Source organism: Prionailurus bengalensis, chromosome A1 (genome assembly GCF_016509475.1).
Source record: "Prionailurus bengalensis isolate Pbe53 chromosome A1, Fcat_Pben_1.1_paternal_pri, whole genome shotgun sequence".
Taxonomy (NCBI): domain Eukaryota; kingdom Metazoa; phylum Chordata; class Mammalia; order Carnivora; family Felidae; genus Prionailurus; species Prionailurus bengalensis.
In genome coordinates, this window is record NC_057343.1 from 217,551,825 (window position 1) to 217,572,264 (window position 20,440).

General features: G+C 35.6%; 1 pseudogene; it reads right to left on the reverse strand.

Annotated features, from left to right (window-relative positions):
• Positions 1-3,861: 3,861 nt before the first annotated feature.
• Positions 3,862-12,097, reverse strand: LOC122480100 (annotated as a pseudogene).
• Between the last annotated feature and the right edge of the window lie 8,343 nt (positions 12,098-20,440).

Consider the following 20,440-nt stretch of genomic DNA (forward strand, 5'->3'; position numbering starts at 1 on the left):
TTCTTTTATGTGTCTATTTCTATTTTGATTAAAGATCTTACAATAACCTGTTTTAGGCAGGTGCCTTGTTGGGGATGAAGATATTTTTCAACCTTCACCCTGACCTCACTTCATTGCCTCCAATTTTATACTCAAGTCAGTTCCTATTTGTTTGGGAGTAGATGAGGTTGGGTAAGACCAGGAATAAAGTTTCATAGCAGAATAGTTTCAAGATTTTGCTAGAAGATATTACCTAAAATGTAGAGAAGGTATGTGGAGTTGGATTCTGATGTTTTTAGGTCTTTAAAAACATAGTATGAGAATTAACATGCATATACATGCCAGAGATTCTGAACTCAATGCACTAGTTAAGTGGTGGATAAACTCTCTTTGCAAAAGGTCAGATACTAAACATTTAAAATTTTTTTTTCAACGTTTATTTATTTTTTGGGACAGAGAGAGACAGAGCATGAACGGGGGAGGGGCAGAGAGAGAGGGAGACACAGAATTGGAAACAGGCTCCAGGCTCTGAGCCATCAGCCCAGAGCCTGACACGGGGCTTGAACTCACGGACCGCAAGATCGTGACCTGGCTGAAGTCGGACGCTTAACCGACTGCACCACCCAGGTGCCCCTAAACATTTTAAACTTTACAGACCACGTTATTTCTGTCATGACGACACAACTTTGCCATTGCATTAAGATAGCCATAGTTAATACATCAGTGAATAGACACAACTGTATGCCAATAACAATGTATTCACAAAAATTGGTAGTGTGTTGGGTTTGAACTATAAGCTGTACTTTGCTGACCCTTGTGTTAGCTCATACATTATTATAATTGTGAATGTTTGTTCATGTGGTTGACTGAAATCTCTGCTACAGAGTAAACAAAAGCTAAATGAATTTGAAATGACAAAAGAATACATTCAAAAGAGTTTGGTCAAGAAGTTGATCACAGATTCTCCAAACGAAGCTCCTGCTAAAGTCCTACTGTATACCAGACATGTAATTGAAAAGGAGGTTTCAGGCATGGTGAAGCAGTACTCGGACATTCATTATGGGCTCTCACCTACATCTCAGATTTAAATTATTATACAGTCCTTAAGCTTCTTGAATGAATGCAAGGCTATTTTTCTTAGAAAAAAAAACCCTATGAAGCATTAGAGATATATGCTGTAAACCTTCCTCCTACCCTTTCTCAAAGAAATCTATGGCAAATTGTTAGAATAATTATTCCAAGAGACTGGGAACTATTTTAAGAGGTCATTCATTATTAGAAACCCTCTTTAGTTAACACAAATATAAGGGGAGCAAGCATGCCACTGTTAATCAGTCAACACAGAAGCTGACTAGGGTCTAGACATTTAATTTAAGTTTTGATTATGGCCAATTCAAGGAGCATCCACCTGGATCATGAACACTGTTTGCAGTTATTTACACAGTTCCTGAATTATGTACTCAGCAACAGACAGAAGCCCCACATTTTATTCCCAATTCCTGGTTAGGAAGAGTCAAGAGCCCTGGGATCTCTCTCTTTCTGTCAAAGTAGTAAATCAAAAGTCCTACTGCATTTCTCAGAAAATTGTAGACATGAGCGCCACCATCAAGGATGTGAAAAATGCGTGCCGTTTACTTTTACTTGTGTTTGCTTTTCAAAAGACGGACACATTGAGATGTTTTCAATGAATTTTCATAAACATATTTAGCTGCACCTCCAAATATATTTGAGAAGAGGTATGTGTGAGTCTGCTTAACTTGAACAAATATACCTGGCACCAGGTATATAGCTATTGACCTAGACGTCTGTTTTTTTTCAATATACAAATAATCAAAACACTAAAAATAATTTGCTTTGAATGGCAAAAGACTTTTTGATATCTAATCACAGAGACATAAAGATTCTAAAGCACTGTGCCAGTTTTGTCTACAATAACTTAAATATATTCTTACATATAGATTCTAAGGCACTGTGCAAGTTTTGTCTGCCAGGACGTAATGTTTTGTTCTTGATTTTTTTATTTTTTTCATTTGATGGGATACCATGATCATGGATTACTCTGATTGCATCTAGCTAATAAGAAAATGAGAATGAGAAGTAGCAGACACATTATATTTTGGTAAAATTTATATATGACAGAAAATGACAAATACAGTACACTGATGAGTTTCTTGGTGTTCAAGCAATGGAGATTTTTAGGATATCCTCTCCCAATGAAAAGTAATTGATGGCTTCTCATAGTCCCTATCCCTTAAAAAATAAGAACAGTGTTCCTGCCGTTAACTACAACATGGATGAACTTGGAAGTCATTATGCTAAGGGAAATATTCCAGACACAGAAGAACAAATAGTGCATGATAATCACTAGTATCAGGAATCTAACATAGTCAAACTTGCAGAAGCAGAGAGTAGAATGGTGGTTACCAGGGTCTGGGACAAGAAAGAAGCGAGGAGGTGCTGATCAAAGACTGTGCAGTTTTACTGATGCAAGATAATTAAGTCTTAAAGATCCACTGCACAGCATAGTGCATACAGTTGACATTACTACCTTGTACACTTAACCATTTATTGAGGGTAGATCTTACACTGCATGTTCTTATCAGAAAAAAAAAGGATAAGATAAAACTTCCAGAGGGATGGATAAATTTTGGACATTGCATATGATGACATTTTCATAGGTGCATATTTGTCTTCAAGCTCATCGAGATGTACACATTAAATATGCAAAACATTTTGGATGTCAATTACACCCAAATGAAATGAAAAGAAAAAAAATAAAATAAAATGTAAAATGAAATCAAATCAAATCAAAATTTGAAAGTCTACTGCTTGATGGACTCCTTTGGATATTGGAAACAATACAAATCGCACTGGGATATGCTGCTCTGATCCGTTTCCTAAGTGACTCAAAAGTTGGACACTTTCCAGTGGCCTGCAAAGTGGACAAAGTCAACCAAACAAACTCAAATAATACATCATGCAGACAACTCTGTGATCTGGCCCCAGTGACTAGTAAGTCCAAGAAAACTTGACATTTCCATTGCAAATCATATATGTTAATTGCCTTCATGGAGCTTATATTCTAATGACATAGACAAAAAATAATTTCATTTCTAATCCAACCATAAATTTTACATTTTTTCTGTTTATTGTTCTCTCTTGGAGATTGCATGTATGTTTCACAAAGGTGGAATTTTATGTTTTCCTTTTGCTTTGATATTTAGCTCATTTGTTCATTGTTTTACTTCCAGCGCCGAAAATGCTGCCTGGTGCACAGTAGTAACTCATAATGCAATTATTCAAATCATGGTATTATAAGTGCTTTGAAGCAAACTAAAACAGGTCAAGGGTTACGGGGAAGGGAAGCGATGCCTTCTAATACGATGGCACCAGTTTAGTACTTGTTTGGGGAAGAATTTTGTCAAAAGTTAGTCTTTTGACTGGATAAGTTGAGAAAATGAGCCACGGAAAATTGAGGAGAAATTATTCTAAGCAGAAACAAAATCACCTAAAAAGTTCCAGAGGTAAGTGAGCTTTGTGTATTTGAGAAGAAGCAGAAAAGCCAAATTATTTGAAATAAAGGAAGCAGGAGATTATAGGTTTTACTTTTAGAAAGGTGAGCCAAAGCTAGATCCTACAGACTGCTGTGGCATGGTGACGACTTTGGATTGCTGTTACAAGAATCAGCAATAGAAAGGAAAGACAGGATTTTGGAACAAGGAAGTTATATGGTCAGATTTATATTTTAAAAGGTTTCTCTGACTTCCGTATGGAAAATAGACCTGCCGGAGTTTCTCAGTAGCAGCAGAGGACCAACGAGGAAAAGGTTGTTGTAATTAAATGAAGAGCTGATGATGGCTTAGGTTAGAGTGGTAACAGTGGTCACTGCGAGCAGAGGTGGTAGTGGAGGTCACAGTGGTAACAGGGTTGAATAGTGTAGTTGTGGGTGTGCCCGTGGTAGTAACAGCCGCAGCGGTTGTGGTGGTGGCGGATGCGAGCCATAGCAGTGGGAGTGCTGGGGTAATGGCGGTTGTCTGTACTTCCGCCTTGTGAAATGGGGGATATTTTGCAAAGGGCTGCTCTACGAATTCAGTTAGCTGATTTCAGGACTCTACCCCTGAAATCCTTGTTGCACTATATGCTAACTAATGTGGATGTAAATTTTAAAAAATAAAAAAAAAATTAGGAAAAAAGAATTCAATTAGCTGGAGCATTAAAAGAATAAGAAATGTGCTGAGAAAGGAACCATCCAGCAAATGCCGACTGAATATATTATTTTGTTTCCATAGCCGCCAAACTAACTTACTGCTCTTCTTTCTAATTCTGTGTGGTATGCCGACTCAAACCAAGTAAAGATTTCTTCTCCGGCAGCAGTGGCTCATACATCTCCCATTGATCATGCTTTATATTCTTTTCTGAACATCACACTTTAAATGAATAATTCACCTTGCTGAGACATTCTAGTTCCTCATCTTCAACTATCTGATTAATTTGTGTCTTTCCAAGTACATTAAAAATTCCTTATTAGTTTTGAAGCTTTCTCCATCCTTCAAAAAAAAAGATTTTTTTTTGTAAATAAACACTTGCCCAATAGACTTCTTCAATCACTTAGCATTTGACCACTTATTAAGTTATGACAATAAATAACCAAAAATATATTTAAAAATACTTCAATCGATGCATGCACAATATAATATGTGGCACTTACAAGGCGTATATTCACCTAGGTAAATCTTACAATTTTGTAATCAAATGTATGTATAATTTTATTCTTTCAAATAATAAACTAAAAATCAAAATAGTATTGCCATGCCATATAATACTGTTACAAAGAAACAGTGTGATAGAGATTAGTGTAATAGAGATTACACTAATGGCCACAAATATTTCATTTTCCCCCCTTGGGGATTTCCAAAATGCTTACAATATTTAAGGCACAGGGATTTTTACTCCTTATAGCTTTTTGGCTGGACCAAAACTATAAAAGGGGAAATAGAAAAAGGGCACTAAGCACCTTTGTAGAATTTAAAGATTTCCATAATTTGAGTCATGGGAAAATAATTACATGCAGAATTATTGTGTGTAACGTGTCTGTATTAGGATGACTAAGACTTTAGTTTGTGTGTGTTGTTTTATCAAGGGCAAATGTGCTAATGTTAATTTTCTCCTCATTGAAAGAACACCATCAGATTCCTTCATTTTGACAGGTAGAACATTCTGGGATAAATAGACAAAGTAGACATATATGTCAAGTACATCTCAAGTAAATTTAAAGTCGAAGGAATTAATCAATAATGAGGTAATGGAATTTTAGATGAGCTGCAGGGCTGATATGGATTTTGTCATGTTAATATCATCATGCATAACTGGAAACATCTGCCATCTGCCTTATTCTGTATGGTAATGTGGAGCTTCATATATCTATATAATAACACAGTAAGTCTTGTTACTCAAAAGATCTTATCTACAGTCAAGCAAATGCTCTAAGACAATGAATGATTGGAGAGCCTTAGTCAATCTTTGTAATATAATTTATAACCTTGTCTAGCATCATTAGACACAACATCTCCAGGAATGTAACATGGAAGGAATAGAGTAATATTTCATTTTAACTTTTTGATAGATTTCCTGGTTTGATATAAAGATTTTTAAAGTATCATTCTACCTTTAAAAATTATGTATGATTTCGAGCATAGTATAATCCTACAGTAATGAAATAATTTCTCTTAGAAAATGTCAATGTATGTGAAAGGCATATAACATCATTTCAAGGATAAGTCTTGAGGTTATACAAACCTGAATGTAAACTACCAAACTCTTGACCTTGAGTGAATTATATAATCTCAGACTCAGCGTTCTCAATCCAAAGAGGTATTCTAAGGTTTTACCGAGAAAACATATGTAATGTGCTTAGTTTAGAAAACATGTTACTACAAGTCAATAAACTGTAGCCACTATCATTACTTAAATACCAAAAAATAAAGGTTTGCTTCATAACTGAGTGAAATTTATGTGCTTTCTCTATGAAAAAAATCTTGCATAAAAATCATATCTATTTTATTAGGAGGTATTTTAATCTAAATATCAACATGTTAGGAATGTCTAATTAGAGTTTATTTCAAATGGAAATATAAAAAAGTGGAAAAATTACTGTAATGCTTAATTACATATATTTAATAAACATTCATTTGTTATATCACTTTTGAGAGGATCACATATATATTAAGACTTTCAACTTATTTGTTGATTGGATAAACCCAGTTACTCATATCTCTAATCTTCAGTGGTTGCCTGTATAGCATATTGATAATTGCTTTTTTTTTTGAGACCATTAAAAAAAAATCTTTCTTTTAAGATTTTAACTTCCTTGGAGGCAAAAACATACTAGATACTTTGTATCTCCTCAACACTTACTCATAATAGAGATTATACTAATGGCCAGTAAAGAATACCAACGTATGGGTCGCCTTGGTGGTCCAGTCAGTTAAACATCTGACTTCGGTTTGGTCATGATCTCACAGTTCATGAGTTTGGGCCCAGCGTCAGGCTCTGTGCTGACAGCTCAGAGCCTGGAGCCTGCTTCTGATTCTGTGTCTCCCTCTCTCTCTCTGCTCCTCCTCTGCTCATGTTCTTTCTCCCTCTCAAAAATAAATAAGCATTAAAAAAACAAATTTTCTTTTTATCATCCCATTAAAACAGGACAATAAAAATTAAATTGGAAAAATTGTTTCAGATGTTTTGATAATTAAAAATCTCTAGTTTTCTCAAATTATCTTAATTCTTTTGTCTAGTTCTTTGCCCCAAATATCTGTTAAGGCATAAAGTTCATGAACCTTAACGAAATAATTTGGAAAAGGGGAAAAAAGAGTGCAGAAAGCTTTAGAAGCCTCAGTCTGGACAAATGCAGTTCACCTGTGTTCTTTCACCACCTGAGCTGGTGGGAATGCACTCCCTTGAGCGAAACAGAATTCAGTCACTCAACCAATGAACGGGTTTCATCCGTGGCATACACAAGTTACACTAAAATATCAGCTCTTTAGAACTGGAAATTCTCTTCGGCAGACTCAGTAAAAGAAGCAGAGACCCAGAATTCCAGAATTAACTATTTCTTATGCTCGCTCGAACAAATGTCCTAATCGCTCTGCTCTTTTGTTTCATTAAATATAAAAGTAGATTACTGTAAGTTTATTCTCAAATTCAAATACAAAGTTGTAGATATTTCATCTTATTTATTGGTTTTATTAATATTTCACAAATTATGCAGATAAATGCTGTTTATGATCTAGTCCTAAACACACTAACACCTAATAGAGGAACTAGTAACCATACTTTCTTAATTTTACTTACTCAGCATTTAAAGATATGAATTTTTGAATATTATAGTATATGAACCTGACTCCTAGTAGGGAGTTCATTTATGAACTTTAGTATTAGTTAAGAAACTGTTCCATTATTATGAAAATAATAATAATGATGGTGATGATCGTGAAGTGAGAGAGGAGGAGGAGGAAGATAAAAGGGGACCGGGTTGTTTAGTTATCTCAGATAGTAAACACCAACAAAACGATTATCCTTTAGTAGAAAAACGAAAAACACTTATTTTTTTTGTTATGATTATCAATAGAAAACCGTATTCATTAAGAAATGTAAAATAAAACAAGTAATCCAAGGTTACTGTCTAAATTCTACATTTTTGTCTCCTACTAAATCCAAATGAATTATGGAAGAAAGACTGAGGGAGGAACAGAATTAAAAAAGACAGCTCAAGACACGCACGATGTTTCTGCAAGAACAACTTTTATGAATAGCTTCTTCTTCATGTTTTATTTTGTTTTTGTTTTTATATTTTGTATAATAATATTAAATCATGTGAAAATCAAATGGGAAGTCCAGCCACATTGTTTTAATGAGGTAACTATTATGGGAACAAAGATATTTTTCTTATATATTTTAAGGAAATAATTTCAGAGGTGGTCAAAACATGGGCCATAAATGATTTTTAAATCATTTATTTGAATGATATATATATATATGCATATATATATGTGTGTATATATATATATTTAAGTTTATCTATTTATTTTGAGAGAGAGAGCAAGTGCATGCACACACGCAGGCAAGTTGGGGAGGGGCAGAGAGATGGAGAGAGAGAATCCCAAGCACGCTCTGTGCTTTTAGCACAGAGCTCTAGGGTTTGATCCCACAAAACATGAGATCATGACCTGAGCGGAAATCAGGGCTCAGATGCTTAATAATGGGATCCACCCAGGCACCCCTATGTGAATGATAATTTTAAAATTATTACATTTGTAAAAAATAAAATAAAATAAAACTAAAATAATAAAATTATTATATATGTGTTATTTCTAACCAATTGTGTATTTTGTTTCTTGGATATTGGGCAGCTAATATTGGCCAGAACTATATTTAAAGAAGCTATTTATAGCTTCTTATATTATTAATCAGTCTTTTTTCTATAATGTGGAAATCAGGGATAGCAGTTAAAATTCTATTTACATTTATGTCAATTGATCAAAATATTTAGAGAATGTTTTTACAATATTTTAATATGATTCAACCACAAAGATTCTAGTACTAAAAATCAAATCACTTATAATTTCAGCCACGTGAATTTGAATATAAATATGATTAATTTGACTCTCTAGAGCTATGCCAAAGCAAAAAGTTTCTTCCTATTAATTTTCAAAGTTGTACTTCAATATGGAAAGGGATTAATTGAACAGATAAATGATTTGAATTAATTTTTAACACTGTTTATCAAAAGTCTGAGGTAAAGGTAAACAAAAGAAATAGCTGATACTTAAGTCTAATAGTGGCATATTTCAGGGGCTAGTGGCGGATCAATCAGCAGAGCATGGGACTCTTGATTTCAGGATTCTAAGTTCAAGCTCCACACTGGGCATGGGTCCGACTTACAAAACAAAACAAACAAACAAAGAAAACACAACTCTAATAGTGGCATATTCTAATTCTATACAAACCCACAAAAATAGACCGTGAATCAAAGGGACATTTAGTAATTAAACACATTACAGAAGTTATAAAATAATGTAACAGAAAAAATAGAAAAAGCCTGCATGCTCAAATAAATCATTTTATAATTGAACACAATGCAATTAAGTGAACTTTAAATATAACCAATATATGAGAATGATATTGTTTATGAGAGTTTGCAAATTAGAAAGAGCATAAAAGCGAGAAACCAACCTATACATTTTCAATTTAAAAAAATGTGTGTGTGCATATGCAAAGTGAATATAAAAATAAACATATACTCTATGTAAAGTACATTTTTATTTTTTATTTATTTTTATTTTTTTTAACGTTTTATTTATTTTTGAGAGACAGAGTATGAGCAGGGGAGGGGCAGAGAGAGAGGGAGACACAGAATATGAAGCAGACTCCAGGCTCTGAGCTGTCAGCACAGAGCCTGACGTGGGCTCAAAGCCATGAACCGTGAGAGATCATGACCTGAGCCGAAGTCGGAGGTTTAACCGACTGAGCCACCCAGGCGCTCCTACATGTATATGTATACATACACCTAACCCACATATAGTCATATTGTATAATATACTCGCATTATACAGACACCTTATAGAGTTATGGGGGAGAGAGAGAAAGAGAAAATATACATGGAAATATTGACAATTATTAAATTTAATTTCTGAATCTGTAAGAAAATAATTGTGATATGATGTTATATCATCAATAAATACAGTGACAATAAAGTGAGGAAAGTTCTCTGGCTGAAATGTATAAACGTTATTTAGGGTGTCGGTGTCAATTGTAGTTTTATATAATTCAAATGTTTGATCTACTTTTTATTCATTCATTATTCCTGTATTTATTCGGCACTAAACTCAACTTGACTATTTGTCAGAGCTACAGTTTAATAGTACAAGATGAAAAGAGGACGAAGGTGCATGAGAAAGACAATGTTAACCAAATATATGAGTCAAAGTGTCCAAAATGGTGGCAAGTATATATTTACATGTATATACTTTTCCTAGAGATGCAACAGCCAAAAAGAGAATAACAAACAAGCAAATAGGTAGTTTTATTGAAGGAAAATTGCAGTAAACATTTCACAGACATTGTGGTGTGGTGGAAATGGCATTTAACAAAATCATTCCGTACAAAGCATAATATGATCTCAGAGATTCTTTTCTATTTAACTTGCTTTCTTTTTAAATTTAATCTTTAAATTTACATGAAGTCAAGTTTTTGTTTCCATTTTTATAGTATTGGTATGTTCTCTGATCCCGTAGTTTTGTAATTTTTCAGAATCTCTTATAAATGTAATGACGCCTCACATAGCCTTGGTAAGTTTGGTTTCTTTCAGTCCAAACAATTATTTTGTGATTCATTCAAGTTGTTGCCTGTATTTATAGTCTATTACTTATTGCTAACTATCATTCTATTGTATGAATATGCCATATTTTGTATAATTAATTCACCTAATGGCAATAAATTCATTACAGAACATTCGGGCTATTTCCACTGCTTGGCGATTATGGATAAAACTCCTATGAATATTTGTGTACACATTTTAGTGTGAACATGAATTTTGATTTCTCTAGGGAAAATAGCTAGGGAGAGATTGCTGATTATATGCTAATATGTCTTTAACTTTACAAGGAATTACCAATTTTTTTTTCAAAGTGACTGTACCATTTTTCATTCCTCCTGAAAACATAGGAGAGTTCTAGTTGCTTCACATGTTGGTAGGATTTGGTATTGTGTTTATTTTTAATTTTACTCATCTAACAGGCATACAATGCTGTCTTATTGTTTTTTTTCCTCACATAATGTGTTTATTTGTATTCATCTATAAGCAAACGGCAGAATTAATACAACATTCCACAACTCCCGATCATCTTTTCTTACACAGACGGAATGACGAGTTTAAGAGGCACAGACTTAGAGATTTCTGACCCTCACTCACCCAGCCCTGCAGCTCATCTCAATGGCAGGGTCTTGACAGCAAAGTGACTGTCCCTATTGTTTTTTCCAGTACTGCTCTTTAAAGGAGCCAGAGCAGGACACTGACCCTAGTAAGCAGCCCAAGGCACATCATCACACTGGGGACACGTCAAACTCTGGCTGTCTTAGTGAGAGAGCTGGCTGTAAAAACACCACCCAGAAGTGCTGTCATGCACAATTTGGGACTCCAGTTCACGATGGAAGAAGAAGAAACAAATCTCTTTTTATGTAAACCTCCCTTAGAGATTCTTTGGCCTACTGTAGGCCTACTCTTTTTACCTGAATGTTTTCTTCTTTAAATTCTGGGTTGCTAGTACCAAAATGCATCCTCCCCCCGCCGCAAGGGGAATTCAAATGTGATCAAAACATAAACCGGGGTGTGACCCTCTCAATTATAAAGGATAGGCAGATGGAAAAGCTACCTTAAACCACTACCTGATTGCTCTGGCCTCATCTGTGAGAATGGGAAAGGAGAGGCAGAGGAATCTACATGCCTCCCTGAACTTGAGAACACTGCTCCAGACCTCTGGGATGGTTTCTGTCTTCTAGCATTTCCCGACTTCCCAGGCATCTGCTTACAGAATTTGGGCAGTTGGTCATCCCATTCTGCCTGGTAACACGTGCCGGCCACCGGGGGTCCCAGCTCCTTTTTGCAGAAGGATGACACTTTGAATTCGCCATGGCCGTCCCCAGATTGGTTGCTGAGAATGGGCTCCTCACAAGCCAGTGGCCCATTGTATTTGAAAACTAGCCAGACCTAGTGGCGAAGGCCTGTGGCCTTGGGAGGCCCAGAGGCGACGTAATCAGAAGGATTGTGCCACTGCTGATGTAACTGCCCTTCAGGCTGACCAGCAGAAAAGGGTGCCGTTCCGTTTTTGGGGTCCTTCCTGCTGGGAGCATCTGGATCTATCACCACTAAGGTGTGCAGTTCACCTGGATTGAGGCCATCCCATGCAAGACCGGTGGGCTGGTTCTTCACCCGGGTTGGCGTCAGCACTTTGCCCAGCTCCATCCACCTGTGCTCTGAAGATTTTGACCTGCAGTGGATGCTGTGGCCGCTCTTCCACTTACTGCAGGTCACAGGCCAGGACCACTTGCTCAGGTTCATTAGCATTATTGGGCGAAGTTGGGAGGACAGCTGGAGGCGGGGCCCGGGCCCGAGGCACTGACTCCTACCGGTCTGCAAACCGACCCTGTGAGGCCCGGGATCACTAGTGGTGTCTTACTGTGGTTTTCATTTGAACTTCTTTGATGGTAATGATAGTTCCTTGTTCTCATTTGCCAGCTATCTATCTTCTTGGCGAAGTATATGCTCAAGGAACCTACCCACTTGAAAACTTGGATTGCATGTGTTCTCGGTTTGATTTTGGCAGGCCTTCCCATATTCTGTACGTGTGTCCTTTGCTGGGTATGCAGTTTTCTCTGAATATGTAGCTTATTCTTTCATTCTCCTGACAGTGTCTTTCACAGAGCAAAAATTTTAGATTTGGACTAAATCCAATGTGTCAGATTTTTTTTTCCCTCTATTTTAAAAATATGCTTTTGATGCTGTGTCTAAGAACTCTTTGCCTAAGCCAACATCATGGAGATGTGTGTGCGTGTTTTCTTCTAAATTTTTATTTTACATTTTATATTTAGATCTATAATCAATTTACAGTGGATTTTTATAAGCTGTGAAGATGAAGTCAAGGCATTTTTTTTATTGCATATTGGTGTTCAGTTTTCCCAACACCATTTGTTGAAGGAAATCCATACTTTCTCTATTGAATTATGTCTGTAACTTTGTCAAAAATTAATTGTCTGTGATTGTATAGGCCTATTTATAAACTCTAGTTTGTTTCACTAGTGTATTAGGGAATATTCTTGTCTATTTCTATAATATATTTTGCCAGGATTTTGATTAAAATTTTCTTAAATCTATAGATCAATTTGTCGAGAAGTTATATCTTAATAATATTGAGCTTTCCAACCCATAAATATGCTACATCTCAATTACTTATGAAAGTTCTTAACTTTTTTTCATTTTCATATATACACTCCAGGTATATATTTTACTCGGTTTACACTTAAGTATTTCATTTGATGTATATGTTTTCATTCTCTCTCTATATAGAGGGATGTATAAATGTTTCATTTTAAATTATTTATTATTAACATATAGAATCAGATTGATATTTGTGCATTGCTCTTATGTCATGTGTCCTTCCTAATTTCACTGATTAGGTCTACAAGTTTCTTTTGAGAATTCCTTACAACTTTTATTTTATTTATTTTTTTTCAACGTTTATTTATTTTTGGGACAGAGAGAGATAGAGCATGAACGGGGGAGGGGCAGAGAGAGAGGGAGACACAGAATCGGAAACAGGCTCCAGGCTCTGAGCCATCAGCCCAGAGCCAGTCCAGAACTCCCGGACCGCGAGATCGTGACCTGGCTGAAGTCGGACGCTTAACCGACTGCGCCACCCAGGCGCCCCTCCTTACAACTTTTAGACGAGTAGTTAGTTACATGGTATCTTATACTAGGCTGGTGTAAGAGGTTTACAACAGTTATTAAAGTTTAGCATTCATGTGACCTATGCATTATAATTCAACCTCAGTGTATATATTTCAATGAAAAATTGTAAAAAAAAAAAGCACAGAAGATACACACTGAATTATTTATCACAGCAATGTTTACAAAAGCAGAGATTAGGGATAGCCCAGATTTCAGGATTGCGTTGTATTCATACAATAAACTATTATACAACATTGAGCAAAGAACTGTATGAACATCAGTGACCTCATCAACACGTGTTTAAGCAAACAAAGCATTTTGTAGAAATTTACTCACAGGATGAAATCATATCAAACATATAGAACATGAGATACTGATATTGTATTATTTAAGGACACATTTACTCACAGTAAAATTATGATGTCTGAAAGTAAACGGTAAGTTCAACATGATTACTTCTATGTATCAGAGAGAAGGTGGATGCAACATGAGAGTATGGTACAAAGTAAATAGTGGTGTATAATTTGTATAATGTATTATCCTTTAAGCTAGATAATAAGTAATAGCTGCTCCTCACATTTTGTATTGCATATTAATGTTTGAAAGATAATTCTTAACATGCCATAAATGGTATGTTCATCATTCTGGATTCCTCTAAAGTCTCTTTTTAAAACTAAACTGAAGCTATTCAGCTCGACAGATGTCAGCCTTGACTTTCGCTGATATTTTCTACTTCTACTCCTGCAGCATTGCCATTGCTTCATCAATAAATAATAGCCAATGGAAAAAGATTCTCATCAATAAAAAAGAACAGAGAACAGACATTTCTCCAACACAGAAATCCCAAATGCCACTAGTTAGCTTTTCCAGATTGGCCATATTTCAGGACAGATAACAGTAGTATTTATCAATTGTGGCTAAAAGGTTGGTCAAAGTGGTTCTCTTGCACAGGAAAGAAGAAATGGTTTAAGAATTGATCAATGTATCACATAAAACACCATCAGTGACAGACTGTGTAACTGTCAGTTGTCAGCGATTAGCAAATTTGTTGGGAAAAGGCTACTTTGATAAGAGGAAGAAAACAAGAACATCTGAACCCACCAACAAAAAGAGTTATGAGCACTTATGAGGAAATAGAGATGTGTCAATGATCTTGAGGAAGGACACTGGACCACACAGTCACTTCTTTTTCAAAAGCTGGGACTGTTTCCTATAAGTGAACTGAATTCAGCTTATTGTATGACTTTGGGCAGAGTGAGTAAGTGTTCTGTGATACATTATTCATGGAATCTAAATGACAGAATCTGATCTGTAAGAAAGATACAAAACATTTATAATAAAAAGTATTAAAAACATATACTCACTATTCCATGGGAACTCAGGAAATTTAAGAAGGACTTATAATAGTGGTATTTGACTTTAAGAATGAGCATGGCTTTTCTAAATGATAGAAGAGAGGAGCAATGAATTAGGCAGAAAACATGAGACGTAGATGTCAGTCAGGAAAACAACATGCAGGAATGTTATGTCTATGTGGCACAGAAGGTATAGAAGTGGTTCATGGTTTTTTTGGAAGATTAGAAAACACTTAGATGCTGTACAAAGAAATCCTCTGTCTCCAGTGGACAAGAGAGAGAGAAATGTATTAGACATGGAAATACATGATTGAATATAGACTTCAAATCAATTTTGAAAGCAGGATTCAGGAGGTTAGTCACTAGCCACAGGGAGAAAACATAAACACTGATACCGTGATTAGAAAAAAAAAAAGGGCAGAAATTTATATTTATATTCAACTTAACTTTTAGAAGCTGGAATAGTGCCCCAGGGAAAACAGGATGAAACCTGAACAAAAGCTGACACAACAGGCCACAAAGGAAGGTGTTGCCCTTGGAATATGTGAGATAATGGCCAATTATCTCTCCCTTCCTTTTTTATTTAAGAAAAAAGTTGAATAAAGAAAATGTCCACTTTTCCTGTGTGGTCGAATTGTGATATGTGCTATGAAAACCAACCCCAGCTCACAGAATAATGGTCGGACTTCCGCCACTGGGCACAAATGGAGAAAGTCCCCTGCTGATTTGCAGCAGTTAATTCGTTGTGGTGTTTCTGAAATTTTGTCACAGAGCAAAATAGTTCTCGCTTGTTATCCATAAATTGTTTTAAATTTATTGTATTTGACAGGGATCACTTAATTGAGAATGGCAAGCGAGGTATTTTCTCTACCCTAAAACACATCTCCGTCTGTCATATTGTCTAATACACCGCCACCAGAATCACAAAGTTCAATCAATATTTTACAATCACCAGTTAAACTGTAAATATTCCTAGAGGGTATAAAAACCTAAACTGTTTTACTTTTAGCAGGAATAAGATTACCATATATTTTGAACAATGATAGTGGAGTTAGAAGAAACACTTGGAGAACCAAGCATAAACTAAGCAAGTTATTAAAGACACACTGCCTGTTTGAAATTTTACTCGACTCCGACTCTGATCGTCATAACTGTTATCTTCAATACGGTCTTTGCTTATATATATTTTGGCTTACTTAATGACATTCTCTCTATGTAAAAGTGGAGTGAAACTATGTTATAATACAATTGTGTTATAATACAATTGCCGGAGTAAATAATCTCATCTGCAATCACTTAACCAACTAGGTGAGAGGTATTAGATCTGTGGATATCTCTGATGTTGTCCAGGTGCTTCTAAATAAATGCATGTACCAAAATCAAAGTTATAACAGCCATGTCAGTTTAGAGATACTACATTCATACAGATAGATCAGTCATGGAAAGAAAGATGGACATAGATATTCATATAAGATTTATCTATCATCTACATATATGTATACATATTTACAGCAGCAGATAGTACCAAAAATATTCTTTTCTCTTACCACTTTTATCTGTTGTTCCTTGTGCTTATATTCTCTTTTTTTTAAGTTTATTTATTTTTGAAAGAGAGAGAGAAAGAGAGCATGAGCAGGGGAGAGGCAGAGAGAGAGGGAGAGAGAGAGAGATTCCCAAGCAGGATCCATGCTGTCGGTGCAGAGCCCTACCAGGGGCTCATTCTCAGGAACCATGAGATCATGACCTGAGCAAAATCAAGAGCCTGGTTCAGTCTGAACCACACAGGCACCTTTTGTGCTTATATTTTCAATTAATGACACCATAGCATGGAGGGATTGAGTAATTTCCCCTAGATTAAAAGTCTCTAGGGGTGCCTGGGTGGCTCAGTCGATTAAGCATCCAACTTCGGCTCAGGTCATGGTCTCACGGTTTGTGAGTTCGAGCCCTGCGTCGGGCTCTGTGCTGATGGCTCAGAGCCTGGAGCCTGCTTCAGATTCTGTGTCTCCCTCTCTCTCTGCCCCTCCCCTGTTCATGTTCTGTCTCTGTCTCAAAAATAAATAAAATATTAATTTTTTTTAAATAAAAATAAAAGTCTCTAGAATGATGGGCAGAACGAGAATTTATATCAAGGCATTTTGACTCCAGAGGTAAAATGTCAATTTGGAGTACATAAAGAGGAATTTTTTTGTGGGAACTCAAATAACCTGCTGTTTTACTACAAGAGCATTTTAAGTCCTCTTGTATAGTGATAGAAACACTTTCAACCTTTTACTGAGCATTTGTATTTAAAAAAAAGGTAAATAATAAGTGATCATGAAATTAGAATGAGAGGAAATGATATTCCTAGAGAGGATTCACACACAGTAAAATGTTGTAAAGAAAGAAGACAATCAATTCAAAACTCTTTTCTGTTGTCCTTAATTTTTTTTTCTTTTCCATTTTTAAAACTGTGGCACAGAAATAAGGCAGGAGCTGGATAAAAAAGCACGTTGATGAACCTTCCTCAAGCTCAGCAAGTACATTTGGAATAGAAAACACATAAGTAAAAATGAAGTTTTTACACCTTTGCTATGCCTAAAAGACATTTTTATAGTACATCTTTTTATTTTTATAATTTTATTCATTTTGATTTTTATGAAACTATATTATTCCAATATTTTCTTTAGCTTTCTATGCTCTAGATCAATCAATCATGAATTTCTGTTGATATATTTAGATTCAAACTCCTTCCCTTCATACTCATTTGTTTCAACCACCTTTCGGAAGCCTCTTATTTTCATCATTGTAATAGCCTATTAACTGGCTTTATTAGAAACTAATGACTCCCTACCCTTAATCCATGCTGTCTCTACCTTCGCACTACTGACTTTTTTTTAATTTTTTTTTTTACATTTATTTATTTTTAGAAACAGAGTGAGACAAAGCGTGAGCGGGGGAGGGGCAGAGAGCAGAGACACGGAATCCGAAGCAGGTTCCAGGCTCTGAGCGAACAATCAGCACAGAGACTGATGCCGGGCTTGAGCCCATGAACCATGAGATCATGACCTGAGCCGAAGTCGGATGCTCAACTCACTGAGCCACCCGGGCGCCCCACTACTGACATTTTAGATGACATAATTTCTTGTGCTTGCGGAAGTCTATCCCATACAATGTAGGATCTTTAGTAGCATCTGTGGCCTCTACTCATGAGATACCAACAGCATTGTCTCCATTGAGAAATAACATTCTAATTCAATATTCCCATTGCAACTGGGAATATCTTTAAGAATGCAGAGTTGATTATATCACTTCCTAAGGGTTTTCTACATTTTCCAATCAAATTTCTAAATCTGTGACCCTGGAATAAAAAGCTTTTCATGACTTTGTGTATCTCTTCAGCCATCTCTCTCATTATGGTGTATGCTATCCTCCATTTGCATCTCGCTGCACAGCAGACAATCTATTTCTCTCCAGTAGTCCTTTTCACTTCTTCCCTCAGGACCTTTTAGCTTCCTCCTCCCTCTCCAGAAACTTGTTTACTTACAACCCTTTTTTTTAAAAAGATTTTATTTAAATTCCAGTCAGTTAACATATAGTGTAATATTAGTTTCAGGTGCACAATATAGTGATTCAATACTTGCATACCATACCCAGTGTTCATCACACTCTCTTCATCCCCATCACCTATTTAACCCATTTCCCCATACTCCTCCCCCCTGGCAACCCTCAGTTTGTTCTCTATAGTTACCTGTCCGTTTCTTGTTGTGCCTTTCTCTCTCTCTCTTTTTTTCCCCTTTGCTCATTTGTTTTGTTTCTTAAATTCCGCATATGAGTGAAATCATATAGTATTGACTTTTCTCGGACAGACTGATTTCACTTAGCATAATACTCTCAAACTCCATCCATGTCCTTGGAATAAATCCAACTAAACCTCAGACACTATTGAGTTGGACATCACTTTTTCTTGATCGAATTCTTGTGTATCTCAGGCCAATTAGGTACTTCCTGCTTGTTTGGAAACATTTTGTGCTGTGATTAGCATATATTTTTTTAACTCTTCTCATCTTTCAAAGGGACTTATGAAGCTCTCTCAGGATGGGGAAGGTGGGGGAGTCATTGTTTTTCTGCCCAGCATTCAGCACAGTTCAAATATATTGAAATAATGTCAGTCAGATATGCTATATTTTGGAACCCTCCAGATTTGTAACAGAATGAAGCATAGTTAAGCAGCGGCAAAATTATTCATTTTACTTATTAAAACATACATTAGGGTTTTAGTCTCTCTTACAAAAAATCCTCTTAGATTCTTTTATAAGATCATTGTTCACTTTAAAAATCAAAGTAAACTGGGTCACCTGAGCGGCTCAATCACTTGAGCGTCTAACTCTTGATTTTGGCTCAGGTCATGATCTCATTGTTTGTGAGATCAGGCCCCACGTGGGTCTCTGCATTGACAGCACAAAGCCTACTTGGGATTCTCTCTCTCCCCTCCCCCATGCACCTATTTTCTCTTGCTCTCTCTCTCTCTCTCTCTCTCTCTCAAACTAACTAAATAAATATTTAAAAAATAAATAAAATAAAAAACAAAGTAAACCCATACAAAAAGAAAGAAAGAGAGACATTGGAAGAGGAGGAAGAGAATGAGAAAGGGAGAGAGAGAACGAAATTATGTACCAGAGATATAATTATTGAAATTCTACAGTAGGAATTCAAACCCAGAGCCCTTGAATTCCCATCTGATGTCATGACACAAGGACCATTCCAGACTGTGCATTTTCTCTTAATTGGCCCCTCATTTATTACTGTTATTTCAGTTAATTAGAAATAGGCTTATGCACACTTTTATTGTTATATTTAAGTCATACATCCTCCTCTTCCACTTAAGTCTGTAGACCCTGCAAGACCGGGTCTGTCAGAGGCTTTGTGTTTATCTTTAACCAACCAAACTAAAAGCTTGATAATGGCAACAATATATACTCAACGTTCGCTTTTATTTTTCTCCATAAGACAATAAAGGTTGAAATTTTTCCGTTAAAATCAATCTGAAAAGACTATCTTTTTCAAAGCAACAATATAAATCATTTTCTTGTGAGATGATTTCGTCTCTTGGCAATAATGCTTTTCCTAGTCAGAAAAATATCCACAACACTCTACTTTTATTGTTTTACTGTTTTTAGTTTCTACAGAGATTTCAGTAAATCATATACTTTAAATATGAAAGCAGCTTACTGACAATTTAAACTTGCCGCTTTTAAAAATACATATTTTAGTTGAATAAGACATTATTTTATAAACATAAATATTCCTATCATAAAAATTACTAGGACTATTTTAACAAATTCATAAATATAAAAGCCTATTAAAAGGACTGTATTAAGTGGATACAATAAATAAAATACTTTTGTTTATCAAATAAATAATACAATTAGTATTTTGAGTTTATTAAACAATCAGCTTTTAAGCAGTCCAAATTATCACATACAATTATCACTGCAAAGAATTCTGTTTATGCATATTTTAAGTACCAAAATATGTATCTTATGCAAAATAGGATCTCATTCAAGATACTGTTTCTAATATTGACAATAGAGCTTATGAACACAGGTTTGTCAGTTTTAGCATTTGCCCT